The sequence below is a fragment of the Periplaneta americana genome, chromosome 10 (genome assembly GCF_040183065.1).
Source record: "Periplaneta americana isolate PAMFEO1 chromosome 10, P.americana_PAMFEO1_priV1, whole genome shotgun sequence".
NCBI lineage: Eukaryota > Metazoa > Arthropoda > Insecta > Blattodea > Blattidae > Periplaneta > Periplaneta americana.
In genome coordinates, this window is record NC_091126.1 from 120,623,608 (window position 1) to 120,646,183 (window position 22,576).

At 35.4% G+C, this 22,576-nt stretch overlaps 1 long non-coding RNA gene across 1 annotated transcript in view; it reads right to left on the reverse strand.

Moving 5' to 3' along the window:
* Positions 1–1,333: 1,333 nt before the first annotated feature.
* LOC138707981 (uncharacterized) overlaps positions 1,334–22,576 on the reverse strand; it is a 152,100-nt gene continuing 130,857 nt past the window's right edge. The window contains exon 3 of the long non-coding RNA XR_011334515.1: positions 1,334–1,450. This is a non-coding gene — a long non-coding RNA (uncharacterized lncRNA). The remainder of the gene's footprint in view (positions 1,451–22,576) is intronic.

Sequence of the window (22,576 nt, forward strand, 5' to 3'; positions counted from 1 at the left end):
ATTTTGTGAAAGCTTTCCTCTCTTCTTTCCTGGTGATTTGAGGAGCTGAGTAGGATCTGAAATATTCCTTTTCTTGTGCTACTTTCGTATTCCCATAATGGACGACCGAGATTTCCCCAAATACGCAGATGCTCTCTGTTACCTTACTCAGTGGTAACAATAACTGGTGTTTCCTCAACTCTTCGTCACATTTTTCAATTATATTGGCAATAATTTCCATGCCTTCTCGGTGAATGACTAACATTTTTAGGCGGCAACATTTCTCCTGATGTACCCATGCACGTATCTTTACCCTAAGATTTGTATATAAAACTTGATGGAAAAAAAAAAAACACTAACTATCGCTTGTTGCTACAACATAAAGAAAACACTACCGCACTGCACTTGTACACACTGAAGAACGAAAGCAGCACTGAGGGTGAAATTATTTTCAGAATGGCTTGTAATATTGATGAGAGACAAGCCTCAGTACGTCTGTTGTTTTTGATTTCCCACTTACATCCCGCTTCATCACACCGCAGGTTCCAACTGTATGGTGCACCAGCTCACTACTCTCTGGTGGTTCGTCGGTACCTGGACGAGACATTTCCAGAATGCTAAATTGGAAAAGCTGAGCCCCTTCTATGGCCAGCACGATCTCCCGACATCACGCCGTGTGACTTTTGGTTATGGAGGATGGTGAAGGAATGTGTTTATGCTGAGAAACTGAGATACCTGCAAGATCTTCGTCAACGAATCACCAATGTGATTAAGTCAGTGCCTGTCGCAATGTGTCAGAGTAATCGAGAGCATGATTCAACAGATGCATATGTGCATCCAGAATGGTGGTGCCCACGTTGAAGATGTTCACTGATTGAACCGATCCCAAACATAATAACAAAATAAACATAACATAACCTATATATAAGTGGTAACATCTTTCTGGACAACCCTGTATAGTTTATTTTCTTCAATTCTTTACATATGATTAATTTTGTTTTCCAGGTTCCTGTAGCTACAACAGCAATAGCTACCTTAATTCATTTGTTTTTGTTATTTAACAATACTGCATCAAATTCACAAATATCTAGCATCACTGGATTCGGTAACAGCAAGCAAGGAGAGTCAAAGGACTTGCTATGGATTACTTCATATTCGTCTTAATTAGAAAAACTTTGGGGAAAAATCCAACACAATGTGACCAAGGAGAATTTGAACACATTCCCAAGCACAGCCTTGGAACACAAATTCAGCCACTCCTGTGTTCATCCAATGACAATTTCCTTTATTACTTACGTGTATTGTTTTGACTAGTATGGTTAATTACAAGTCTTAATACCATCGAAGTCACTATGGCAAATAGTTTTCATACTCACTTTGCTAGGTATGAGAAGACGCACAGTTGTGTCATCCCCACTGCGGGACCGCTTCTGTGGGGAGCCCATATCACCATCTGCTTCACGCTTCATGCCTGTTAAAAAGTCAACATAATTTCTTCAGGGATATAAGAATCAGGAGGATGTGTAGTGAAAATTGAGAATACATTAATCTACAACATATAAGGTGCTCAGCGTACAAATGTCCCAACCCACAAAATTTGCATATTGAGTTTATTGCTTTAAAAGCTCCTCATATTGTTCTCTTCAAAGTCTAAATCAGCCTAGTCATCATTCCCAGTTTTTCCATGAGATTGCAAGACAATTTTCGTTTGTGTATCGCATTTCGCGCATAATTACAAAGAGGTAAGGTGGAAATACTTTGTGTGTTGGGCCATTTGTGCACTGAGCACCTCAATATACAAACATGAAATGGAAATTTTCACTTGTAACAAAATACCACTGATTATTTATTTACTCTGGTGGAGTTAAGGTCATCAGGCCTTCACTTGCACATCACCAGAAATGCAATACATTAAACATATATCACCGATGCAAGATTACTAACATGTAAGAATATTATTTATTAAACTGAGAAAACATGTTTGCATACAGGTATCCTGCAAACACTAATCTCAAAACTGTAATCCCAAGTAACATTCTTTTATTTTTTAAACCATTTTCTTTTTAGAATCTGATGATCGATAAATACAACCCTTTAACCAAAACACATTAAGTGATTTCATTTTCCTATTATATTATATAACCTTTCCATTAATATTAACATTTGATTGCCAAGTATTGATAGAAGTATTCATTCTATGCGTACTGCTATTGCCCAAGAACATTGTGAAGAACTGGCTTCAGCATTGTCATTGTTCATAGAACAAAGCCCACTACAGTTTGGGAGAACAGTTTTCAAAATACATCTGAATCATCAGGGGAAACTTTAGTAATAACTTTTTTTTTCTTGTCTTATATATTAATTCCTCCAGACTGCTTTCACTTTCTGATCCTGGAGTGTATGTTTTGTCTCAATCACTGTCATTATTGTAATTCATAAGAACAGAGTATAAATCTTTTGATTGTTTCGTGATCTTTTATCAGAAGTTTTCTTCCAATAACGTATTATCTCACGATTTTCCCTAGTACGACTGGCGGCAACGAAATACTTTATCATCACAAGATTCATCTATAACAAATTTAAATTTCATAGGAATTTAGTGTATTCAATATCCTTTATGTATGTATTGTTATTATTGTTGTGAAAAGTGAAGTTCGAAGAAAATTTTATTGCAGCAGACAAAAAATAATCCATGCAGAACCAGTTACCTGTAGTAAATAAATATGAATTACTAAAATCAGGATTTTAATTTGATTCTAATCTATAGATCGAGTAAATATGACTACTTTATGTTAAATATATATATAGAAAATACTATTACTCGTAAAAACATACCTGTCTTTGTCAACGTGAGCTTGTTTTTGTACTAAAAGAATCTTTTCTTTCTATGACAAAACACATCTCATCACTTTCAGTAAATTGGGTCCATGTTTCAGAATCTTAGGGTGCTATTCATAGACATTTCGCTAGCCCGCGCTACGAGCGTGCTAAACAGGATTCATATCATATCATATAGCTAACACTGGTTTATGAATACGAAAAACGTTAGTTCGCTGATCATCCACCGAAAGCCCGCGCTAAGAATGTCTATGAATACGGCCCATGGTGTTTAATAAATAATCCTTGGCACTACAGCCCATGAAAGACCAAGGCCAACCTGCCGACTACTGGCCTCACGTTCACATGCCTCAGCAGAGATGAACGATCAATCAGTACGTAGTTGGCGTGTGGTTAGCACGAATATCCCCGCAGACGTTAGGTGGTTTTCGAAACCGGATTTGGCTACCTGACGCAACTCCCCAAATTAATCACGATACTGGAAAGACAAACTGGCCGAAATTTCGTGAGAAATTTTTTTTTCCCCATGATATAAGACTTATTTTTTTTTTTTTAGAATTTATTTACTTTGCGTAATCTTCTCCTTTTGTAATATACGAAATAGAACACCCCTCTTCTCTTCCAAGAACATCGTTCGGGATGATTTCAAATACTGTAAAAATACGCATGGAAATGTCAGTGCCATTATCCATCCATTCATCCTACAATGAAAACTCCTATGATTCTTCTGACGAAAACGAAAATGATCTGGAACTGTCTGATGAAAGTAATGGAGGGTAAAATACATGTGTATTTTTTCTACGTAATTAATAAACTAATTTCGATACGCGACATTTTAACATCATAATTCGGTATCAGTCAAGGTCAGACTACCACATTTCTATCACTTTTATACAAAAAGAACAAAGTCACTGGGCAACTATATTTCGTAGGGTAAAACTTTATTTTCGTAAAGTTTATATATATTATTATTAAGCAGTTTAACTTTATTGAGAGATGATGATCTGGTGTAGAAATTGAAAGCTATTAAAAAAAAAAAAGTGGCAGAATTGTGTTTTAAGAATGACCAGGGATAGGTATTCACGTCAAGCTTTGGATCAGATGTGCTCACGGTGGGCAGGAATCTCCTAGTGTTCTTAACCTGGGGTATATGGATGGACATAAGAGGGTTCGTGAAAGTCACATAAAATTAACATGTATATTCACTGTATTGTTTCAACGTAAAAGGCAGAAGTGTATATAAAATTCTATATCTTTTTTTTTTCTAGGGAGGGGTCCATAGCTTTCACCAGGTTTTCGAAGGGGTCCGTGACTCAAAAAAGATTAAGAACCACTGTACTAGTGGGACTGACAAGAATATTTTACCACTATTTCAATATTATATCTTTTAAAATTTGAAAGTTGCATTTATTTACGTTATCTAAAAACAAAATGTTTTGCTTTATGCACTTTCTTTTATGTTTTGACAAAAATATTTAATTACTTCATTTCAATTTGTCTTTTCAAATTGGAGAGCTGTTTTTACACTATAGTTACATTATCTGCACAACGAAATGTTATGATTTTGCTTTATGTAGCCTATTTCCTTATATGTTTTGTTTTGTGTTTTGCAATAAGCAGGAAAAATCTGAAACAATAATTTACTTTCCTAAAACAAACTTACATCATTCACGACGGATTGCTTGAAATTTTCTATTAGTTCCATACGCTCATCTCAAACAGTACTATTATTTGTTTGAGCATGCCTGGTGTTGTCTGGTCCAACGTTTTATTAGTGTTGTGGGATCTAATCGATTAATCTATCAATTTGTTGTAAGATTAATCGATCAAAAATATTTAATCGAATAATCGATTCGATTAAAATTAATCGGTTGTAGTTGATATTAATTATTATTTTATAATACAAACTCATACTAAAAATTCCGACAATATTTCTCTCTCGGAAATTGCTTACTTAAAAGCACAATAGTACTGTTATTTTCTAACTGTAAACCAGGTAGCGTAGGGAAAATCTTTGCACAAACACTTCAAAAAGAGATGGAGATATGAGAACATTGACCTAGTCTACCTCTATTGAAAGTTGAAACACAATGCGAAACCCTTATTGAGTTTTATGGTTTTCCAAGAAAACTTCCACCTTGTTGTCAGCTCATCTTCCTAGCATATGAAATACTTACTTTTCTGGGACTTTTTATTGGGTTATTTTACGACGCTGTATCAACATCTAGGTTATTTAGCGTCTGAATGAAATGAAGGTGATAATGCCGGTGAAATGAGTCCGGGGTCAAGCACCGAAAGTTACTCAGCACTTGCTCGTATTGGGTTGAGGGAAAACTCCGGAAAAAACCTCAATCAGGTGACTTGCCCCGACCAGGATTCGAACCCGGGCCACTGGTTTCGCGGCCAGACGCGCTGACCGTTACTCCACAGGTGTGGACTACTTTTCTGGGATTCGTCCCCCTCATCCCTTATAAAATAGCCATGACTATACTGTGTGCAAGTGAGAGCGTAACTACCTTCTTCTCTTTTTAAAATCTGGTAATTCGGATTACAATAGGGGCCAGTCTTCTGTTTCGACCACTGTACTTTTGCAGTTGCAGTTTCTGTACTGAGTTTGTATATGAAGGTTGTGTGTGTAGTTTGATAAAGAAAAAAATCAGTTTTCTGTGGTTCGTGAAAAGTGTAAACTCCATTATGTCATATGAGAATATGAGAGGTAAACTCGGTGAAACGTTTGGATTTCAATTGAACGATCATGGAGAAGTGCTTGACAGAAAAAAAGTTTTTTCGTGTTTAGTGATGCAGTAAACATTGTTACATAATGTAGAGCGGCATAATTCGGAGCACATGAATGCATTCACATGTTTTTGTAATATAACAATACAATATATACAGATATACAACATTTAATACTTATACCTATCACCAAACACAAGTTAAATTTAACAATTGTGTATTACAGCATATTAAAACATTTTTTCAACTCGATTAAATTCAAATAGTTAATCGATTAAATATTTTGATCGATCAACAGCACTAATGTATTTTACTTTAACAGTGTGTCCACATGCTAAGCATTTGGCAAGTTTTCCAGTTTCAACAGAAAGAAACCGTTCCTCTCATTGGGAATCTTGAATCACTTTAAATGCAGTGCTGGTACTTGTTCTCTTTGTAAATAGTTGCTGTAGCATAAAATACTTTCAGTCTCCAGTAATTTCATACCTAGATAATTATTCTACGTTTAATTTGTACTTCAGGAACTAATACTTTGTTTGTTCTTAAATTCTACAATAAATTGCCATGTCTTCATTAATGAGTTAATGTTTTACCTACTTAGATTTAGAATTACAATAAAATCAAATATTTATTTTAATTGTATTCTTGATATTGTAGTTGTAATCCCCTGGTAGAGGGGAAGGGAAGGTTCTTATGACCTCATGTCTACCAGATAAAATAAATAAATAAATAGAGATAGGACAAAAAGAAATAAATAAAGGGGGGAAAAAAAGAAATAAAGAAAGAAAAAGAAAATAATAAAGGAAGAATGAATGAAATAAGTCCGGTAACTAAATAAGTAACTGAGTAATAAATAAGTCGATGAATGAATGAATCAATAAATAAATGAATACCGTATCAGTAGACCTATCCATTTTACAAACTGCCAGCAATATTACTACATACTTGGTTATGCTAGGTTTCAGGGCGGGAAACTGCCTGTTGACATGTGCAGCAGGTTTCCAGCACACATACACTTAGTGCCCCAGGCACACAGTGGGCAAAATGCCCACCATGAGAACATCTGCTATAGACCATAAGGACGAAGAACACTGGACAGTCCAAAACAATATGGTCTGATTAAGTTTAGCCTCGGAAGGGATCAGGGGCCCAATCCTTGAATGGAATATCATGATGATTATACGATCAATTTCATCAATGACTACATGACTTTGGACAGGACAACAATCATCCATTACCTTTCCTTCTTTCCCCTCCTTTTCCTATATCAATGTCACTCATTGCCACAATGAATAAAAATCAGTCCTGAGAGCCCATTACTGCAGTGACGAGCAATTGAGCACTCCGTGGAGCACAGGAGAGCGGCTTTTGCTCACGAAATACTGCCCATTCTCAAGTACAAAACAGCTGTGCAGAGGCCGATTACGTATGGATATAGTAGGAATCATATTCACTCTATCTCTGAGATTCTGACAGGTGGTGCGTTTGAAAAGTTCTTGGCCTAACACATAGATGTATTGAACACGTGTCAACAATGTCGTCATGCTTAGCAGTCATTTTACATTAATTCAAGCACGAAAAATAATAATTTTCTGCTGATTACATGTTATGTAGTTCAATTTTGAACTTAGTGCGCCGAAAAGATCGGCAAAAAAGGAAAATATCAGGCTTCGTGCTGTCATTAAATATTTCGTAAAAAAATGGAACGAATCCAAAGAAATTAAAGTAAACTTGGATGCTACACTGGGGGAATCAGCTCCCGCGTTTTCGACTGTTAAAAAACGGGCGGCACTATTTAAACATAGTCGAGGGTGTGTGGAAGACGAACTCCGCAGTGAACGTCCAGCCACCCTCAACCCATTAAGAGCAAATGCAGTGTAACTTTCGGTGATAGACCCTGGAATCATTTTGCTAGCATCATCACCATCTCACTCAGACGCTAGATAACCGAAGTAGTTGATAAAGAATAGTAAACTAACCCACTAAAACAGCAACAAGTGAAGAAATCGTAGAAAAATCCACAATATGGAACTGAATGGCAGTCACTATAAAAATGCGGGAAATTAATGAGGTTGTATCTCAACTGATCGGGTGCGTCACATCTTAATAATAATAATAACAATAATAATAATAATAATAATAATAATAATAATAATAATAATAATTCTTTATTTATACTGGCAGAGATAAGGCCATAGGGCCTTCTCTTACACTCTACCAGGTCACAAAGTATTCAAGCAGTTAAAATTTAACAAAAAAGTTACAGAACACAATACTAACATATTACAAAGAGAAATAATAATAGCATAATAAAATCGACACTAAACAACATGAAAATACCATAATAGAAAAAAAAAAAGAAAGTAAAATACATTGGAATATAGTAAAAGCAACTCATTTAGCACAAATGGTTAATAAGGAAAACGTTAAGGAAGAATATAACAAAATAGAATATAATAAAATAAAAAAGAAAGAAAATTAAATAAAATTCACAATAAAAGGCTATGATAAATTCGTCAGCTGATAAAGGAACAAAAAGGGGAAAGGAAGGAAAAGAAATATATAGCCTATATTTTTACATAATTATCGCAGAGAAAAGGGCTTATAACTGAAAGGAATCTGAGTTGAAAAAGTGCAATTTTAATTTATTTTTGAAACTAGACAATGTCCAACAGTTCTCTGACATGTCGTGGTAGAGAGTTCCACAGATGAGCTGCAGAGACGGTGAAAGATAAAGAGTAGAAGGATGTTCTGTGTTTAGGAATGGAGAGTGTGATATAGCATTGTGAGCGAGTATCTATTTCGTGATAGGAGGACAAATATTGAAAACGAGAAACTAAGTAGCTAGGGTTAGAGTTTTGAAGAATATTGAAGAGTAAAGTGAGAGAGTGAATACTTCTTCGCTCTTTGAGACGGACCCAGGACAGCATATTTAGTGAAGGTGTGATACGGTCAGATCTACGGACGTTGCAAATAAATCTAACACATGCATTATGAACACGCTGTAGTCTGTCAATTTCATGTTAAGGTCAGTGTAGAGAGTGTCACAGTAATCAAAATGGGGCATCAAGAGCAACTGCACTAAATTTTTCTTGAGAAGCAACGGAAGGAAATTTCGAATTCTTTTTAGTGCGTGAATTTTCATAAAAATTATTTTACATATGTGTGATTTGAATATTCCAACTTAAGTTATTGTCCATATAAATTCCTAGATTTTTTACTCTTATCACTGTAAGGGATAATAGTTTCATTCATTTTAACAGGAGATAAGTCTCCTGTGTTTAATTTACTTAAAAGTCGTTGATGTCCCATTATGATTGCCTGTGATTTCCCAGAGTTCAATTTCAGTCCAAACTTTTTCGTTCATGAAATAATTGATTTTAGGTCATTGTTTACTTCATTTATTGCGTAATTTAGTGTCGATGTAGGTGCAGAGATATATATTTGTAAGTCGTCAGCAAATAGAATATGTCTACAGTGTTTAATAGATTGTGATGTCATTTATGTAGATCGTGAAAAGTAGAGGTCCAAGAACTGAACCCTTAGTCAATGTCTTGGGCATATCAAAGTTCTCTGCAAAGTGGGTTCCACGTAAACACGGAACAAAAGTACTTCGATGTCAAATTTCGAAGAATTAACTGGTTCGATTCCAGAAAAATACGCCCAATTTTTAGGTGGTTTGTGACCACTGATGAAACCTGCATCCACTACTATATACCAGAGACGAAACAGCAGTCAAAACAATGGAAGCACAGTAATTCTCTGCCTCCAAAGAAAACAAAAGCTGTTCAATCGGCTGGGAGAGTCATGGCGTTCATGTTCTGGAATTGTAAGGGGATTATCATGATTGACTATCTAGCAAAGGGGAGAACAATAACCGGAGAATATTATTTAAATCTCCTACAGCAACTGAAAGGGGAAATTCGAAACAAGAGGCAGGGTATGACCAAGAAGTGTTATGTCATTACGACAATGCAACTGCTCACATATCTGCAATGGATTATTGTGAAACAAGTCTATTTTTCAACAATCTTCCCTGACATTCACACTTAGGCCACCGGTGCTGCAATGCTCTTATATCCTCCTTGTATACAGATTTCTCCAGGACTGTAAAAAAAAGTCCTCTGCTGTTGCGATAACCTCATCAATTGACGAAAATTTCTTCCCAGTCAAGTGAATTTTGAACTTTCTTGGGGGGGGGGGGGAGAAGTATAAAGGTGCGAGGTGTGATGAAAAGGTGAGTTGCAGCAATATCCTAACTTAGTTTGTGTAGTTTAGCAACCGCGATTGCAGACGTATTACACTAGCCGACAAATTTCAACTTTTTGTCAGTAACATGGACAAAATCAGATCTTTACTAAATCGACTCTCCTGAACGTGAAAATGATAGTAAAAAAGTCTTTAAGACGATGTTTTTGCGTTACAGAGGTGCAGTAGATTTTGCCCAAAAACAAATGTTTTATTTTAGATGTAATACTATTTTAGCAATATTGTAATAATTGTTTTACTGAGCAATACACGTAAGAGAATACATGCATTTCACAGAAAAAAATAACGGAGTGCTCTAAATTTATGCTGATATCGAAAAAGTGGCATGAGTTTCCATTTTATGTAGTAAAAATGGCTGCTTTTTTAATAACTCAATAAATCTTACTTTAATTCTATAAATTACTTCAAATTAGACTAAAAAGAAGAATTTCGTCTAAAGAAACCTTTGTAAGCATGTATGCCATTAAACTGAAGTATAAAGCATATTATTTATCTCGTATAAATTGAAACAGTTACGTTTTCTTTTGTAGACCACATCACTTCCTCTAACCAGAAACAAGCAGTAGTCGCCCATCATATTATAAGGATACCATGTTCCTCGATACCTCTGCTCCATTTTTTTTTTTTAAATATCCTGATGCAATTTCTCTCCTTGTTTGTCGCTCGCAGCTCCCAAGTTTTGAAGGAAAAACTCGAGGTGGAATTGGAGGAAATTTTTATATCCTAGTTGTTGATATCTAACAGTTCTTGCACTAATTGTTGATAATTTTCAGCTTTATTGTTGCACAAAAGACCATCCAAGCCGTTAATTCCTTAAACTTAATTATTTCTGAAAGTCTTTATGTAGCAGAAGTTTTCCCATTTGAGAGCCTATAAATATTCCCTCTTTCACTTTCGCATCACTTAGTTCTGGAAACTGTCTTCTGAGATAAGCAAAACCCTTTCCACTCTTACGATCAAAGAATGTACTTGCTTACAAATGGCTTTTAAGTAACCCAGAGATTCATTGCCGCCCTCACATAAGTCCGCCATCGGTCCCTATCCTGTGCAAGATTAATCCAGTCTCTATCATCATATCCCACCTCCCTCAAATCCATTTTAATATTATCCTCCATCTACGTCTCATCCTCCCCAAAGGTCTTTTTCCCTCCCACCACATACTCTATATGCATTTCTGAATTCACTCATACGTGCTACATGCCCTGCCCATCTCAAACGTCTGGATTTAATGTTCCTAATTATGTCAGGTGAAGAATACAATGCATGCAGTTCTGCATTGTGTAACTTTCTCCATTCTCCTGTAACTTCATCCCTTTTAGCACCAAATATTTTCCTAAGAACCTTATTCTCAAACACCCTTAATCTCTGTTCCTCTCTCAAATTGAGAGTCCAAGTTTCACAACCATACAGAACAACCGGTAATATAACTGTTTTATAAATCCTAACTTTCAGATTTTTTGACAGCAGACTAGATGACAAAAGCTTCTCAACCGAATTTCCCATATTTATTCTGTGTTTAAATTCCTCCCGAGTCTCATTTATATTTGTTACTGTTGCTCCATGATATTTGAATTTTTCCACCTCTTCGAAAGATAAATCTCCAATTTTTATATTTCCATTTCGTAGAATATTCTGGTCATGAAACATAATCATATACTTCGTCTTTTCAGAGTTTACTTCCAAACCTATCGCTTTACTTGCTTCAAGTAAAATTTCCATGTTTTCCCTAATCATTTGTGGATTTCAAAGAATGTACAGTCTTAGAAAAAAGTTTTGTCGCACAGATACTTTGTAAATCCCAGAAAGGAGACAGTGCGCATGATCAGAGGACGTGTAACCTGGTTCACAAGAGGTAGTTGAGGTAATACAATTAGTTTTGTTTCGTTGTATGTCTGATCATGCGCACTGCCTTCTTTCTGGGATTTACGAAGTATCTATGCGACAAAACGTTTTTCTAAGATTGTACTTAGTTCAAAAGATTTATCTGTTTTTCTCGTGGAGAGAATTCTCCTAATTCTGAAGGCGGACTAGGGATGAGGAGCTAAGTCCATATGTAAAAAAAATTGTAAACTGTTTTATTTAACGACGCTCGCAACTGCCGAGGTTATATCATCGTTACAGTATGCCGAAATTTTGTTCTGTATGAGTCGTTTTATATGCCAGTAACTCTACTGACATGTACCTGTCGCACCCTACCGTCTGCGCCACCAAAGCCAACAGGTTCATGTGATACGGGCTTAATTGCAAATTAAACATTAGAATACACAGTATTAGATTTTGTTATTTTTGAATGGCCTCAATTTTTGTTAGAAATAATCTTCAGCATGGCCAGTTGGTTCACGCCAATCGGAATCGCGAAAGGCATAGTTCCAGTTCTGTCACCATTTGTCTTAATCACCTGCTCGGCATTCGAAATACTTGTACGAGTAATAAGCTTCTTTTGCTTTTTCTGTTATTGATCGACGCTGCAAACTGCGTACATAATTATATAACAATATGTATAGCAAATTTACACACACGTGGCGAGATTTCTCCATTACAAGAGAAAAAAAGAACTTGACACTCATCTGGCGCTTAGAGTAATAAAGCAATAAAAGGAGCAAACATCCTATACTGTTTTCGCTGTAAGAAAAATCCTAATGTAAACATAAGCACGTTGCTGTCATACCCGTGATTGGCTCCTAGTCGAAACACTCACACGACGCAGGAAAATATAGTTCGTATTTGGAAACCATAATCTTGTATTATTTGAAAATAAAAAATTGAATTCTAGTTGTTAAATACGATGAAACATATAATTTCACTCATACGTAAAATGCTATGTAAAAGAAAAACTAGTTTTATATATTATTATGTACAATGAACGCGGATGAATACCAAAAGTAACACCGCGGTAGTCTGTTCTTGTAACAAGCTGGCGTCACTTGAGCTCGTAGTTGTCATAGTATGGCTTCTGTATCCTCGGTGTGTGTGGTTATTAATCATAAGAGTGGAAATCCTCTCAAAAGCGGAAAAACAAATAGTCTTAAAGGTATATAATAAGTTATGTGATAATTTAATTGCAGTCATTATAAAGTAAATGTTTCCTAAGCAAACGAATGCACAGTAGTGAGGTTAGGCCTACTGGATGAGTAACGGGAAATGTTTAACAAGAGACAGAATGTACAACAGTAGGCGGGAACACGTACTGACAATCTATGGCGCCAAACAGCGGCCAATGAAGCCTCACTTCAGTCACGTGCTATTGTTTACATTAGGATTTTTCTTACAGCGAAAAGATTATACCTTGTAGCAAACTCACAAACAGTATGAAGCTACTGACTCAGAGCTCTTTCCAGAATGTAAAGTAAGACTACGTGCAAAAAAAGATTTCACTAGGCTCTTTAAAAGCTCCAATATGCAGTAACTCACATTTTAAAATAATTTTCCCTCTATTTAACATATTTTCATGATTTAAAAAATGAGGGTCATGGAACATTTTCACACTCATATTCGTTAATAGCACATGGAAATTGACTTAAAATGCCTATATTCATCCATGTAACGAAAACCTTGTCAACCAATGTTATTAGCCAGGAATTTACACACGAATTATTTCTGTGGCCGGGAGGGAAAAGGTCTTAAGTAAAATTTGTATACTTTTCAGGAGAGCAGTAGAAAGACTGATATTGGTGTCATAGTTTTTTTTAATTAAGAGGTTTTTCATGGATATTATTTGTTTATATTTCTTCTAAAATAGGTAATGTTGCTCATTTAATAATAATTTTCCTAATTATTTCCAAAAATAGCCGTACTTAAACCCTTTTAAGACTAGAATCCAAACTGAGAAGAAGGAACTACTTAAACATAAGACCTTTTTCATGTCAAAATAAATGAGAAATGTAAATTATTAGGAATGCAAAATCGGTCTTAAACAAAATAGGACTCTTTACCTGATGCTTAAAGTTTTAAAAGGAAAGAGCATTGGTATGTGATAAAATAGCTAAAATACAAATCAGACCTTTTTAATAGGGAAGTATGGAAAGTAAACATGTGAGGTTTGTAAGAAATAAAGTATTAAATATAAGATAAGATAAGAGGAAAGACGAATTTGAAAGAAAAATTTTCAAGAGAAAGCCGCTATATTAGAATTCACACATAACAGCAGAAGAAACAATAGGATACAAAGGTGTAGTATTAAGAAACCTTGCGTCACAGGGAATATGTTGGAAAGATGGAGAAAAGGAGAAAATGAAAAAACATGAACACAGAATAAATAAGGTAGAAGAAACTACAGGAAACTAAACAACGAACAGGAACTGAAAAAGCGAAGGAAGACTGGATGAAAGAGAAATGTAAAGAAATAGAGGATCTAGAGAGAAAAGGAAGATATGATTTAATGTACCGCGATGTAAAATGTTTGGACTTCACAAATAAGAACAGAAAATCCATGTGGTTGATAGAGGACGAAATCGGAAATAACAAACAAGGAATATTGAACAGACGAACGAAATATGTTGAAGTTATATGAGACAGTGAATCGTCCAGATGACTTAGCTACAGTGGCTCCCATTAATATTCGGTTTGACTGGCATGTAAGATTAAAATAAATACACTAATTATTTAAAAAAAATTAATGAAAATAAAAATGTGCACTATAATCAACTTAAAAGTATACTCTCTGTTAAATTACATAGAATGACAACAAAATGAAAAAATCTTCTGTTACATAAATAAAAAATTATAAGCATTATTACATTATTTCTGATAGAACATAGTGCCTCATTAAAATTCGGTTTGTTCAATTCAGTATATTGTTGAATACCCCTTTTGCCTCAAAACAGTCCTCCAAGGCCTTGGCATGCTCTTGGATAACTCCGTAGTAAATTGAGGACTAATTTTTCTCCATTCTTCCGTTAATCTCCGTTTCAGTTTTGTCTTGGAAGTGATAGGAGTTTGTCTGATCTTGCGATTAAGTTCCTCTCACAAATTCTCAATCGGATTTAAATTCGGTGATTTGTGTTGGGGTTCGGACAGTTGTATAGAAGCCATAAACGCACTTTCTCAGCTGTGTGTTTAGGATCATTGTCCTGATAGTACTTGAAACTGTCTTTAATCCATAGACTCTCTGCACTTCGTTTTAAATTATTTCTCATAATGTCCAAATACACATGCTGATCCATCCTTTTTCTATGAAAACAAGTTCACCAACTCCACCTGCAGTCATACAACTCCATACCATGACGTTGTCCCCACCGTGTTTCACTGTTGGCAACAGATTCTTTTTTTTCGAGATCTTCATCTTCCTTACGCCACACATACTGTTGTCGATTCGACCCGAAGACGTTAAATTGGTTTTCATCGGCAAATATCACATCGTCCACCAGTTTTCCTCTTTATGGACATGTTTCCTTGCGAACTGAAGCCGCCTCCTTTTATTTATTTCATTTATGTAAGGTTTCCTCCTACATACTCTCCCATTAAACTCCTCTTTCCCCAAAACTCTTCGAATTGTTTCGGCACCTACCTGCTTGCTAAACTCTTCACGAACACATGCTGCAAGTTTCGTACACTTAGTCGAGGATTTTCTTTTATTTTCTTCAGGATGGAGCGTTCTTCACGTTCAGTTACTTTTTTTGGCTGCCCTTTTTTTGGTATGGACTCGATTCCGCCTTCGTTTCTGTATCTTCTCGCTATATCCCCAACTGTACTCTTACTCACACTAATATTTTGGCTATTTTTGCGTATTTTAGCCCCTCTTCGTCATGATAAATCACAAAAGTTGTGTTGTTTCCTTTGCGACCCATTTGACGACCTGTAGACTAATCCAACCTCGCCTGGGCTGTGCACAACGTGTAGACAGAATGATTGCACGTTCGCTACTGAACCCTACAATTCTGTCAGCAGAAAACGTGCATTAGATTGAAAGCAAATAATTCAAAACCGAATATTAAAGAGAGTGAACTTTGATGTTACTTACCGATTATTTGTTATTACATCGTAAATATTAAACTTTCGCTGTAAATTCTTTAACGTTATGTACAAAATGTTTAAATGATCAATCTGCAACGAAATGCAAGTTCGCTTGAACACAGAACAAAACAACAATAGAAAAATACTGTAAAATCAACCACAAACCGAATATTTATGGGAGCCACTGTATGTAGAAAACGAGAAATGATTTTATATTTTTAAGAGAAGTTGAACAAACGCTTAGAAAAATGGAGAATGGAAAAGCAGTTTATGGAATCCCCATGCAATGCTTGAATGAAGACAGGAAGGAAATTCTGTCATTATGCAACGAAATACATAAATATTCTTAAGTCCTTTATTCTGTTTGTGCTCGATTCAAAAAGTATTTCGGACATTTGGTAATGCTTTTCCAGTTAATATTGCGACTTCTATTACGTTTCGCATGAGTTCTTCACACCAATTCATGTTGGTGGATAATTTTGGTGGGTTAATATTTCGCAATAGTACTTCTGGTTATTCAAGATTAAGTAAATTATGTGGTAGCAATCCTTGTAGTTTGAAGGAATTCTAGAATTCAGCTGGATAAAACACAGCCTGCTCACTATCTACAACTGCATCGAGAAATTCATAATTCGGTCCTGGACTGCGTAAAGATATTTATTGTACGAATTATCTAGTTTTAGTCTTCGTGATGTGTACCAACAAAGTTATTCGTGTTATAATTTCCATGGCCTCGTGAAAGTCGATGTTGAATACAAAAGACAATAATAAAAAAACAATTGACTATAGAAGATAGCATTTTAATATTACACATGAATGTTTGATTGTATTTATTTCTATTTTTTTATTAATGTAACGTCCATTTGTACAATTTTAATATAGCCTATGTTTTCTCATGGTTATGAAGGTTAAATGTGCAAACTTTGGCACATATCGGTCAAAGCGTGTAGATTTGTATAGAGAACATACATACCCACATTCACTTTTATATATTAAGATTTCAGTATAATTGTATGGTAACTTTGTTTGAGACAGCATAAATAAAATACTACGGATATATAATACTATGGATATATATTACATAGTAAAACTCCCTTTATGGCGGATTAAAATAAAATACTGTAAATAAATTATCAAAATAATAATAATAAAAAAAAAGTTTTGCTCAGGTTCGAACTTTGGTCCCCATACATTAAAGTCATTCATCTTATCACAACGCTACAGAGAGCTACATAATATGTAAGTGCTTGAATTTAAGTATTATAAATGTTTCACATTTGCTGTCTATTATGTTTCATTTTGAATTTATAAAAACTAAACAAAATATGTGTTTTATGTTATTTTTATTGTATATTATTGTCCATGACACATTCAATCAAGAAATCGTTCCTCATTTACGTAATGTTAATTTAATGTTATTTTATTTAATATTAACAATATGGCCGCTTTTACAACGGAAGAAGACGTGATTGGATGACGTCAATAAAAGACAGTTGACTGTAGAATAGAAGGCCATTGTAATATAATACATGCCATTTCGTTCTAATTGTTTATTGTTTTCAATAATTTAACGTCCATCTCAAATTTTAATGTAGCCTATGTTCTTCTCCGGATTATGAAGGTTAAATGTGCCAACTTTGGCAAATATCGGTCAAAGCGTGTAGATTTGTATTGAGTACATACATACATATATACATAGCCACATTGACTTTTATATACAGGGTGATTCAGACCACCCGCAACAGTAATTTATTTCGGAAACTAGTGCATTAAAATTTTCGAGAAAAAAAAATTATTACTAAACCACATGTGAACTTTCACTTGAGCTTAATATCGTCAATCAGCTCTAACAGGAAGTAGGGTCAGTGGCGTATCACTTTAAAATTTCAAATGGGAGTATGGGTCAAATACGGTACCATTTGATAGAGCTCTTCAAAACAAACAACTTTCATAGGAAACGTTTTTACCAATTCCTACTCTTTCAATGAGAAAACGTACGAAAAGGCAATGGGTGATTCGGACCACACGTAAGTCATTTATTTCGGAATTTAGTGCATTAAAATTTTCGAGACAAAAATATTTATGACTAAACCACATGTGAACTTTCACTTGAACTTGATTTCATTAATCACTCTAACAGGAAGTAGGGTCAGTGGCGTATCACTTTAAAATTTAGGTCAAATAAGGTACCATTTGATAGAGCTCTTCAAAAACAACTTTCATAGGAAACGTTTTTACCACTTCCTACTCTTTTAATGAGAAAACGTACAAAAAGGTAATGCCATCAACATTGTGAAATGTTAAAAGACGAAAATGTAAAGAAAACAATTTAATGTTGACATTTTACATTAATTTTTATAAATATTCAAACTGCCAGCAGTTCTGAGCAGCACACACCCGTACTCTTCTTCTAACACTGTCAGTGACTCGTAACACTTCGGCGTGGTCAAGTGACTGGCAGGTCTCCTGGATTCGCTGTTTTATGTCATCTCTTATTGTGGAACAGTCTTAATAAATGATGTTTTCTAACCGTCCCCAAAAATAGAGTTAATTGTCAGGTAAAATCTGTCGGTTTCATCGCTGTATTCTTTGCACAGATGAAGTGACATTCAAGAGAAATGACGATGTCAATATCCATAATGGTCACTACTGGTCTCAAGTCAGTCCTCTCTGGCTGAGAGAAGTGGACAACCAGCATAGGTGGAGTGTTAATGTCTGGTGTGGCATCTTCGGACACCGAATGATTGGACCTTATTTCTTTGAAGGTGCTCTGAATAGTGTCATTTATGCTGACTTAAGAACATCCTCAACCAACTTTTGGAGGCCGTACCACTGGCAACACGAGTAGTAATGTGGCTTCAGCAGGATGGTTGCCCAACTCATTTCTCTTTGGTGGCACGTGATACAGCCAATCAGCTCTTCGCTGGGCGATGGATTGGGAGATGCGGTTCTGTGGCATGGCCAGCACCATCTCCTGACTTGAATCCTGTGGATTTCTATTCTTGGAAACGGTTAAAAACATCGTTTATCGAGACTGTCCCACAATAAGAGATGACATAAAACAGCGAATCCCGGAGACCTGCCAGTCACTTGACCACGCCGAAGTGTTACGAGTCACTGGCAGTGTTAGAAGAAGAGCACGGGTGTGTGCTGCTCAGAACGGCAGACAGTTTGAACATTTATAAAAATTAATGGAATTGTCCAGTCTTTCAGTAAGATGTCAACATTAATTGTCTTGTTTACATTTTCGTTTTTTAACATTTCTCAATATTGATGGCATTACCTTTTTGTACGTTTTCTCATTGAAAGAGTAGGAAGTGGTAAAAACGTTTCCTATGAAAGTTGTTTGTTTTGAAGAGCTCTATCAAATGATACCTTATTTGACCTGGACTCCCATTTGAAATTTTAAAGTGATACGCCACTGACCCTACTTCCTGTTAGAGCTGATTGATGAAATTAAGCTCAAGTGAAAGTTCACATGTGGTTTAGTTAATAAATATTTTTTTTCATCGAAAATTTTAATGCACTAGTTTCCGAAATAAATGACTGTTACGGGTGGTCTGAATCACCCTGTATAAGATTATTTTATGCTATATTTATTAATATTATACTATGTTCTAATAGAATATATTCATGAATATCCTTATAAAATATTTGAAACAATTTTTTCACTGTCATACCATTTTTAACAAATTCTGACTTCTGTTTAACCTTGTATAACAAAAAATGATCGTGTCATTATTACACTTACACAAGTTTATATTAAAAATACAGTAGCGTGCAAATTAATCCGAACACGACATATTTTTACATTTTCTGTCATTGTTGGCCTCACAGCTGCTCATACCGCTTTAATTGACATATGTAGTACGTGTAATTCCATTGTTGAAGGTCTGTCATTATTTTTTTTATAATATGTGACATTTTGCCTGTCGTCTTGTACTTATAAGCATGTCAGTTGTGTTGAAGACTTAATACTGCAATCCTGTGTACATTCTGTCGTCTTCACAAATGGATACAACTCCACGAAAACGATCTAAAATTATAACATTAGCAGAGCATTCTTCTATGACAGAGGCAAATTGATGCAGAATGTCACATCGGTTTGGCTACTGTTAATTCGATCATAAAACGATACAGGGAGACTGGATCCATCACACCCCAGAAAAAAGGAAACTGTGGCCGGAAAAGGAAGACTTCACCTGCAGATGATCGTTTAATTGTCAGGAAAAGTAAATTAAATCCTATACTAACTGCTGTCGACTTAACCCGCGAGTTAATGGCTACCACTGGGGCGAATATTCACGTCACAACAGTGCGGCGTAGGCTTTTGGAAGCTGGACGAAGGGCTCGTAAGCCTTTTAAGAAGCAACTGCTAACCCCTGTTATGTGCAAATACGCTTAATGTGGGCAAAATTAAATCAACACTGGACAGTGAATGACTGGAAGAATGTACTTTTTTCCGATGAGTCTCATTTCGAGGTCCACGGCCACCGTGTTTCTTACGTACGGAAAGGATCCGAAAAAGTAACAGCAGCTCATCTCCAACAAGCACCCAAATACCCCCCCCCCTAAAGTAATGTTTTGGCGTTGTTTTACACATGAAGGGCCTGGAGCATTAATACCTATCAAGGGAATGATGAATTCTGACAAATATATTCACTTATTGGAAACCAGAATCGTACCCCAGCTGCAAAAATCATTTCCGGATGGCAGAGGTGTGTTCCAACAAGACCTGGCACCATGCCATACGTCTCGAGAAACTACAGAACTCTTCAACAAGAATAATATTCAGGTACTCCCCTGGCCAGGCAACTCACCCGACATCAACCCCATTGAGAATTTGTGGTCAATTTGCAAGAGAAGAATGCAAAAAATGGATTGTTCTACAAAGGAGAAGATGATTTCTGCCCTCATTGGTGTATGGTTTCGCGATGAAGAAATGAAGAATATTTGTGGGAAATTAGTGGAATCCATGCCAAATCGTCTCAGAGCTGTTATTAGGAACAAGGGAGGCCACATAGATTATTGAGGTATGTCTTAGATCCTTTTTTTTTTTTATCCCGTTTGAATGTTTTTGCATAAGTAATTACGTTGTTCGGGTTAATTTGCACGCTACTGTATAGTCTATCTACTGTCAAATGCACAAAACGTTAAACGAACGTTTCACAATAAAGTCAAAACTACCGCTCATAAAATGAGTTGAAAATTGACATTGCACAATATTTAACATCTGCACTGCAGAACTGTCAAAACAATCTTTTCAAAATGTTTAACAAGTTACATTTCATATTATGTTGGCTTCATTTTATTACAAGGTCGGTACGTACTAGGCGATAGAGTTCTCTATAATAAAGACAGCATTGTTATAGTAACTCGAACGTGCCGCAGCACCAAGCACAGGGATTATATTGAAAGAGAGGTAGAAGGACTACGCCTTATATTGATGTAGGTTTTGTTACTCTTGACAGTGAAAAATTAAAGAGAAGAGAAAACAATTATGGACAAAACAAGTACTCAAATCTAGAAACGTCATTTTTTTAAGTTCGATTAAGTGTGCTTAAATACGACAGGCTCATGTCAGTAGATTTAATGGTATGTAAAAACTCCTGCGGGACAAAATTCCGGCACAACAGAGACGCTGATACCTCAGCAGTTTCGAGCGTTGTTAAATAAATCAGAATTTAAATTTTAAAGAATTCGAGAGGGGGGTTCAAACCCGGTAAACCCCCCCTCCTTGCGGAGATTAAGAGGAAGGCAAAAATAGGAAATATTGGAGAATGCTGGATTTGCAGTGAAAGACTTGCCCTTGGGCAGAAAACTATGAATGAAACGTTTAATAGCGTGTTTTCGGAAAGCCATTTATAGAGTTTTATTCCCAATATGTTGAGTCAATTTAAGAGAACAGTGTACTATGAAATTATGATAAATTATTGAAAGAATTTTATTTTTGTTCTTCAAATATGCAAAAATTTGATTACAACAAAAATGTAACTTTTTGTTCTGCAAAGGAATTTTACAATGTTATATTTGTTGGGAACAAATTAACATTACGGTTCACTTTGTATATTTGGCTCACGAATAGCTGAATAAAGACGACGTAGGCCTACAAGCTTATACAATATTTTGTAGGCTCGGAAGTTGAGAAAAAAATACTTTTTTCCTCGAGTGTCCGAATATGAGGCCCAACATTATACATTTTTTATTTTGGGTCATTGTAGGCTAGAAAATGGTGGGTTTTATTTGTTCTTTTTTGCCTTTTTAAGGTTTCCGAAGTTCAAATTTTGTAACCCCAGTGATGTTAAGCCAATTATGATTCTAGTTATACTAATTTCAATTTCTTTCTCCAGGATGTCCATTGCGGGTATGCTGACATTCTAGGTGACAAAAATCGTTCATTCTAAATTCTCCAAGTACTTAAAAAAAACACGAAATTCCTTTTTCAAATAATGTTGATCTAAAAAATATAATATGTCTGAAAGAAGAAGCATTTCATTCATGTAGTTTATTTCGCAGTGTATGTTGCATACCACCAGAATTTTGTTATTTTTAAAACATATTCATTAAAAATGTAACAAACAAATTAATTAATTTGAATCGACTTTTTACGTCCCTTTTTCCAGTCTTAAGGTCCTTTTTAGGATACTTTAGATATTTTTAAAGGTCCTTTTAGGCAAATTATAGGTTTCAACTTCTGAGCCTTACTTATCAATCAACACACGGTAAACTGCAGATATTTATGGACTATCAGACAAAAATTTACATCGATTGTGAATCCATATTCTCTCCAAAATAACAAGCT